At 45.1% G+C, this 6,474-nt stretch overlaps 1 protein-coding gene across 2 annotated transcripts in view; it reads left to right on the top strand.

Annotated features, from left to right (window-relative positions):
• The first annotated feature begins 857 nt into the window (after positions 1-857).
• Positions 858-6,474, top strand: part of LOC140736710 (prostaglandin F2-alpha receptor-like) — a 47,293-nt gene continuing 41,676 nt past the window's right edge. For both annotated transcript variants that reach the window (XM_073062563.1, XM_073062564.1), the window contains exon 1: positions 858-1,159. The gene's annotated coding sequence lies outside the window, so the exon portion shown is untranslated. The remainder of the gene's footprint in view (positions 1,160-6,474) is intronic.

Raw genomic sequence — 6,474 nt, 5'->3', positions numbered from 1 at the left:
CTTGGGACCTGAAGGGCCTCTGCTGGGGTGTACTGTTCTATGTTTTTTGATATGTGCTGTTTTGTAGTGTTCTGTGAGCACGGTGGATGGGGATTAGAATGTGTGGCAACACTTGCGGGCTGCCCTCGGCACATCCTCGGGTGCGCTGGCTGTTAGTGCAAATGACACGTTTCTCTGTCGGTGTCGATGTACATGTGGCAAATAAATCTGAACCTAAATAATCCATGTTCTATGCTCACACCGCTCTCCTCCTTTACAACCTGTGTGCTCAAGTCCATCGTTAGCTCTCCTTTTGGGTGTGAGGTCAATTTGTTTGGAAGCAACTTTGAGAGTTATCAGGATCAGATTTAATATCATTGGCATATTTTGTGCTATATTTCATTAGGAGCTTGAGGAGATTTGGTAGGTCACCCACAGCACTTGCAGGTTTCTACAACTGTACCATGGAGAGCATTCTAACTGGCTGCATTAACGTCTCGTATGGGGGGTGGGCACTGTTGGGGTTCGAAATAAGCTGTGGAGTGTTATAAACTCCATCATGGGTACTATCCTCCAACTATCCAGGACACCTTCAAGGACCAAAGCCTCACCAAGATGGCTTCTGATTCTGATTCTAAAATGTGCTGTCTTGCAGCAGCAGTACGTTGCAAAATATGATAAAACATAAACTACAATAAGTACTGTATATATAAAAATAAATAAGTCGTGCAAAATTAAAATAAGTAGTGAGGTGGTTCATTGTCCGTTCAGAATCTAACAGTGGATGGGAAAAAAGCTACTCGTGAATCGCTGAGTCTGTCTCTTCAGGCTCCGTACCTCAGTGAAGAGAGCATGCCATGGGTGATGGGGATCCTTAAAATGGATACGGACTTCTTGAGGCATCGCCTTTTGAAGATGTCCTCGATTCTGGGGAGGCTATTGCCCCTGATGGAGTTGTCTGAGTTTCTAACTTTCTGCAGCTTGCATTCTTGGAGAAGTCTTGCCTCCAGGACGAGTGGTGCTCAACTCCGCCGCGTCACTGGGCGGCGAGGGGAGCACGGTCCAATCCTGATAAGGAAGCGCACCCGACTCAAGTTTAACTCGGGCTGAGAGGCCAGTTCACTGGGAGCGGGCTCTGCGACGAGCGGCGTCGGGGTTTTGGACCGCACGGAGCATACAAGTAAGCATTTAATCTTTTACGGTATGGACGTTTCTGAAAGCCGAATTCAGCTTATATCGACACTTAAACTGCGAGAATTCTGATTAAAACAAGATTGCGGAAACACCCCTTTAGGAGGCTCTACAACACGTTTGAAACTTCATTTTTACATAATCGAACCTGGAAAGCGGTATATAGATTCCAGATTTAATACAGACCCTGGAACTTCCCGAAGTTCAAAGAGATGCGGCTGTTTGCCTTTCTCTATCCTGCTTTCTCCGTGGCGAGATCTCCCCTCGAATTTACGCACCACCGTTAGTGATCGATGGTCGCAGGTGCAATCTGGGGAGAAGATTAATAACCCGAAGAGAGATGGGGCAATTTTAGGGGGTAGAATTTTTCATTGCAAACCCGGGTCTCGGCAGCCTTGACCGAGATGATGGAGGTTCCATGCAAAGTGGACGGGGCGACAACACTTGCGCTAAATGCTAAATTCTAAATACGTAAATTACCGAAACCAGATCTTAAACTGGGTGTTTCCGCATTTCTCCTGCTCCTGTAGTTTGTTGTAGCAAATTACCTTGATATTTTTCACATTTAGCATCTGCTCCGAAGAACTCAACGTATGTATTTTGGGGAAATCTTTGTTTTTGCGGTATTGGAAAGGATTATGGATTCCCCAATCTGAGTTTATATATTCAGCATAAGTGTTCGTATATATGAAGTATTTTTATATATAAAAGTGTTAAGTAGCGACTGCCCGTATTCCATTGTATTTATCCCTCTGCAGAAAGGTGTAGGATTTTATGGTGGGCGGGGTAGTCGTTAGGAGATACAGTATGTTTCAAAATTCACTGGACCATGAAAACAAGAGGAGCGGAATTAGGCCGTTCGGCCCGTTGACTCATATGCAATTACGTATAAAGAAAGAACTTCAGCGGCTATATTTCTTTAGGAGTTTGAGGAAACTTGAGGACCTAACCTGGTCCCAACATAGCGATGCAGCTGTAAAGAAGGCCAGACAGCGACTATATTTCATTAGGAGTTTGAAGAGATCTGGTATGTCTGCAAAAGCACTCGAAAGCTTCTATAGATGTACCGCGGAGAGCATTCTGACAGACTGCATCACTGTCTGGTATGGAGGGGGTGTGCTGCTACTGCACAGGACCGAAAGAAGCTGCAGAGGGTTGTAAATTTAGCCAGCTCCATCTTGGGTACCAGCCTACAAAGTACCCAGGACATCTTCAAGGAGCAGTGTCTCAGAAAGGCAGCGTCCATTATTAAGGACCTCCAGCACCCAGGGCATGCCCTTTTCTCACTGTTGCCATCAGGTAGGAGGTACAGAAGCCTGAAGGCACACACTCAGCGATTCAGGAGCAGCTTCTACCCCTCTGCCATCCGATTGCTAAATTGAATTTTTGGACACTACCTCACTATTAAAATTATATTATTTATGTTTTTGAGGGATTAAAATCTATTATATATAGATTTACTTATTTTTCCCCTTCTATATTATGCATTGTATTGAAATGCTGCCGCAAAGTTAACAAATTTCACGACACGTGCCGGTGATAATAAACCTGATTCTGATTCTGGTATGTCACCAAAGACACTCGCAAATTTCAGATGTACAGTAGCGAGCATTTTAACTCGTTGCATCCCCGTCTGGAATGGCGGGTCCACTGCACAGGATCGGGAAAAAAAACTGCAGAAATTTGTGAACTCTGCCAGTTCCACCATGGGCTCGAGCCTCCCCAGCACCGAGGAAACCTTCAGAAACTGATACCTGAAAAAGGCGGCCCACCGACCACGCCCACCATCATTCAGGACACGTAGATACATAGAAAATAGGTGCAGGAGTAGGCCATTCGGCCCTTCGAGCCTGCACCGCCATTCAGTATGATCATGGCTGATCATCCAACTCAGAACCCTGTACCTGCTTTCTCTCCATACCCCCTGATCCCTTTAGCCACAAGGGCCATATCTAACTTCCTCTTAAATATAGCCGATGAACCGGCCTCAACTGTTTCCTGTGGCAGAGAATTCCACAGATTCACCACTCTCTGTGTGAAGAAGTTTTTCCTCATCTTGGTCCTAAAAAGGCTTCCCCTTTATCCTTAAACTGTGACCCCTCATTCTGGACTTCCCCAACATCGGAAACAATCTTCCTGCATCTAGCCTGTCCAATCCTTTTAGAATTTTATACGTTTCAATAAGATCCCCCCTCAATCTTCTAAATTCCAGTGAGTATAAGCCTAGTCGATCCAGTCTTTCTTCATATGAAAGTCCTGCCATCCCAGGAATCAATCTGGTGAACCTTCTCTGTACTCCCTCTATGGCAAGAATGTCTTTCCTCAGATTAGGGGACCAAAACTGCACACAATACTCTAGGTGCAGTCTCACCAAGGCCTTGTACAACTGCAGTAGAACCTCCCTGCTCCTGTACTCAAACCCTTTTGCTATGAATGCCAACATACCATTTGCCTTTTTCACCACCTGCTGTACCTACTCATCCTCCTCTCATTGTTATCATCACGGAGGAGGTACAGGAGCCTGAAGACACACACACTTCCCATCCACCCTCAGATTTCTGAACGGGCAATGAACCCCAAAACACTCTTTGTTTCCCTTTTTGTATTACTTATTCAATTCAATTTTCTTTTCTTATGCTGTATATACTTATTGTAATTTATAGTTTTCATTATTATGTATTGCTGCAGCAGGACAACAAATTTCACCACATATGCCAGTGATATTAAACCTGATTCTGATTCTGAGTCTGCTCCACCATTCCATCATGGCTGATTTATTTTCCTTCTCAACTCCTTTCTCCTGCCTCCTTCCCATAATCTTTGACACCCTTACTAATCAAATACTTATCAACCTTCGCTTTAAATACGTACTGTATACCCAATGAATTGGCCTTCAGAGTCATCCCTGGAAATGAATTCCACAGGTTCACCACCCTCTAGCTAAAGAAATCACTCCTCAATTCTGTTTTAAAGGGAGATCCTTTTATTCAGAGACTGTGCCCTCTGGTCCTAAACACCCCCACTATAGGATACATCACCTCCACATTCGCTCTATCGAGGCTGTAGGTTTCAATGAGATCCCACCCTCATTCTTCTCAACTCCAATGATTACAGGCTCAGAGCCATCAAATGCTCCTCATCTGTTAATACCTTCATCCCAGGATCATTCTCGTAAACCTCCACTGGACCTTCCCCAATGCCAGCACATCCGTAGTTGAATGTGGGGCCAAAAGGGAATGAATCTCTGGAATTCTCTGCATCTGTGTGTGGTGGGGCACAGACCATTAGACAATTTTAAGACAGAGATGGTTAAGTATTTATAAGGTATTCCCCCACCATAGGAAATATCCTCTCCGCCTCTGTTCTAACTGGGCTTTTTAATATTTGATGGGTTTCAATGAGATCCCCCTCATTCTTCTAAACTCCAGTGAGAACAGGCACAGAGCCATCAAATGCTCTTGGTACATTAACTCTTCAATTCTGGGGTCATTCCTCTGCACCCGCTTCAGTCCTGTTTTCTTAGCCAAGGGACCCAAACTGCTCCTGGTGTAACCAGGATCGTTAAGAGAGTCTGTAGATGCTGAAGTTCGGAGGAACAAACTAACTGCTGGAGGAACGCAGCAGGCTGAGCAGTGCACCTCGAGGCAGAGGGCTCTGGCCAAGCCCCAACATCAGGGACTTAAATTCAGTTAATGTGATTAAGGTTGTCATAGCCAGGGGTGGTAATGGGGACAGGCTCCCACCACCAATTAATGTTCCCAATGGTGTGTGCCTCAAATAGCCAAGTCCAGCTCCTGATCTTCACATGTGGCTTAGCTACTAAGCCCAGTAGAACCATTTCTACTAACAGGAGCAGGGGCAAAGACAGGTTACTGGTGCTGTAAAACCAGTCACTTCGGGCAGATGGGGCTCATTAGCCGTGGTTGGCAGCTCATCTAGGAGAAGGAAAACTCTGATGTCAAACCTCCAGTGCTTTGTGGCTATACCCACTCATGGGGGAAGGCTCCAGGAGGAAACCCCCAAGGGAAAATTCCAGAGCTGGAGTCCCTAAGGCAGTCCTATGTTGAGTTCAATGCTGACTGGCAACTCCTGCGATGCTGCTGGTGCCAAACTGTATCGGTCTCTGCCATTCCTTTGGGTTCATCAGATGCGTGGAGAGAGGGAGCTTGCTACATGGGCAACAGCTTGCTCTCCATATCGTACTGCCCAGGCTTGTGTATCTAGACAGCTGGAACGCAATGCCTATGGTCAATTCTGACTAACAGAGACCCTCCTCACAATTAGTTCAAAATTGGAGCTGAGAACTACATGTACAGACGTCGGATTCACCAAGGTCTTCTATAGTACCACCATTCTATTTGAAAAGCATTTAAGGGATGTGCTGTATATGTGTCTAAAAATAGATTGTGGGATATTCTAGCACCTGAGGGCACAGCCTCAGGACAGAGAGATGTACAATTAGACAGACATGAGGAATTTCTTTAGCCTGAGGTTGGTGAAGCTATTTAATTCATTGCCACAGGTGTCTGTGGAAGGCAGGTCGTTGGATGTATTTAAGGTAGAGGTTGACAGGTTATTGATTAATCAGGGTGTGAAAGGTTATCGGGAGAAGGCAGGAGAATGGAGTTGAGAGGGAAATGGATCAGATGTGATGAAACAGCTGAGCAGACTCCATGGGCTGAATGGCCCAGTTCTGCCCCTGTGTCTTCTGGTCTTGTGCGGATGTGGAGCCAGTGATGTAGCCTGCTCTGTAACTACGCAAGCTTGCTCTGCTATTCAACACAGAACTGTTACATTGACTTAACCACATTCCTGGCTGAGCCCCTCATCCCCTGATCACCTTAAGGTCCAAAGTCAAAGTACATTTCTTTGTCAAAGTACATAAATATTACCACATAGTACCTTGGGATTCATTTTCTTGTAGGTATCTACAGGAAAATAAAGCAATACAATAGAATCTGTGGAATTCTGTCGAGGCCAAGTATATTGGGTATATTTAAAGCAGTGGTTGATAGGATCTTGATTAGTAAGAGCATCAATGGTTACAGGGAGAAGGCAGGAGAAGAGGTTGATGGGGATAATAAATCAGCCATGATGGAATAGAAGGTCAGACTCGATGGGCTGAATGGCCTGATTCTGCTCCTTTGTCTTATGGCCTTATAGTCTAATGGAGGCTCTAGAAAAGATGGTTTTAGCAATGAGGGATTTCACCAACAGATTTAGAAGAAAATAAATAATGAGTTGTAGAGTCCTTGAAAGTGAGTCTATAGTCTGTGGAACTACAAAAGAGAAAACCTGCAGATG

Source organism: Hemitrygon akajei, chromosome 12, assembly GCF_048418815.1.
Source record: "Hemitrygon akajei chromosome 12, sHemAka1.3, whole genome shotgun sequence".
NCBI lineage: Eukaryota > Metazoa > Chordata > Chondrichthyes > Myliobatiformes > Dasyatidae > Hemitrygon > Hemitrygon akajei.
The sequence above is the reverse complement of the archived record's forward strand: the minus strand, read 5'-3'. Positions and strand labels throughout refer to the sequence as shown.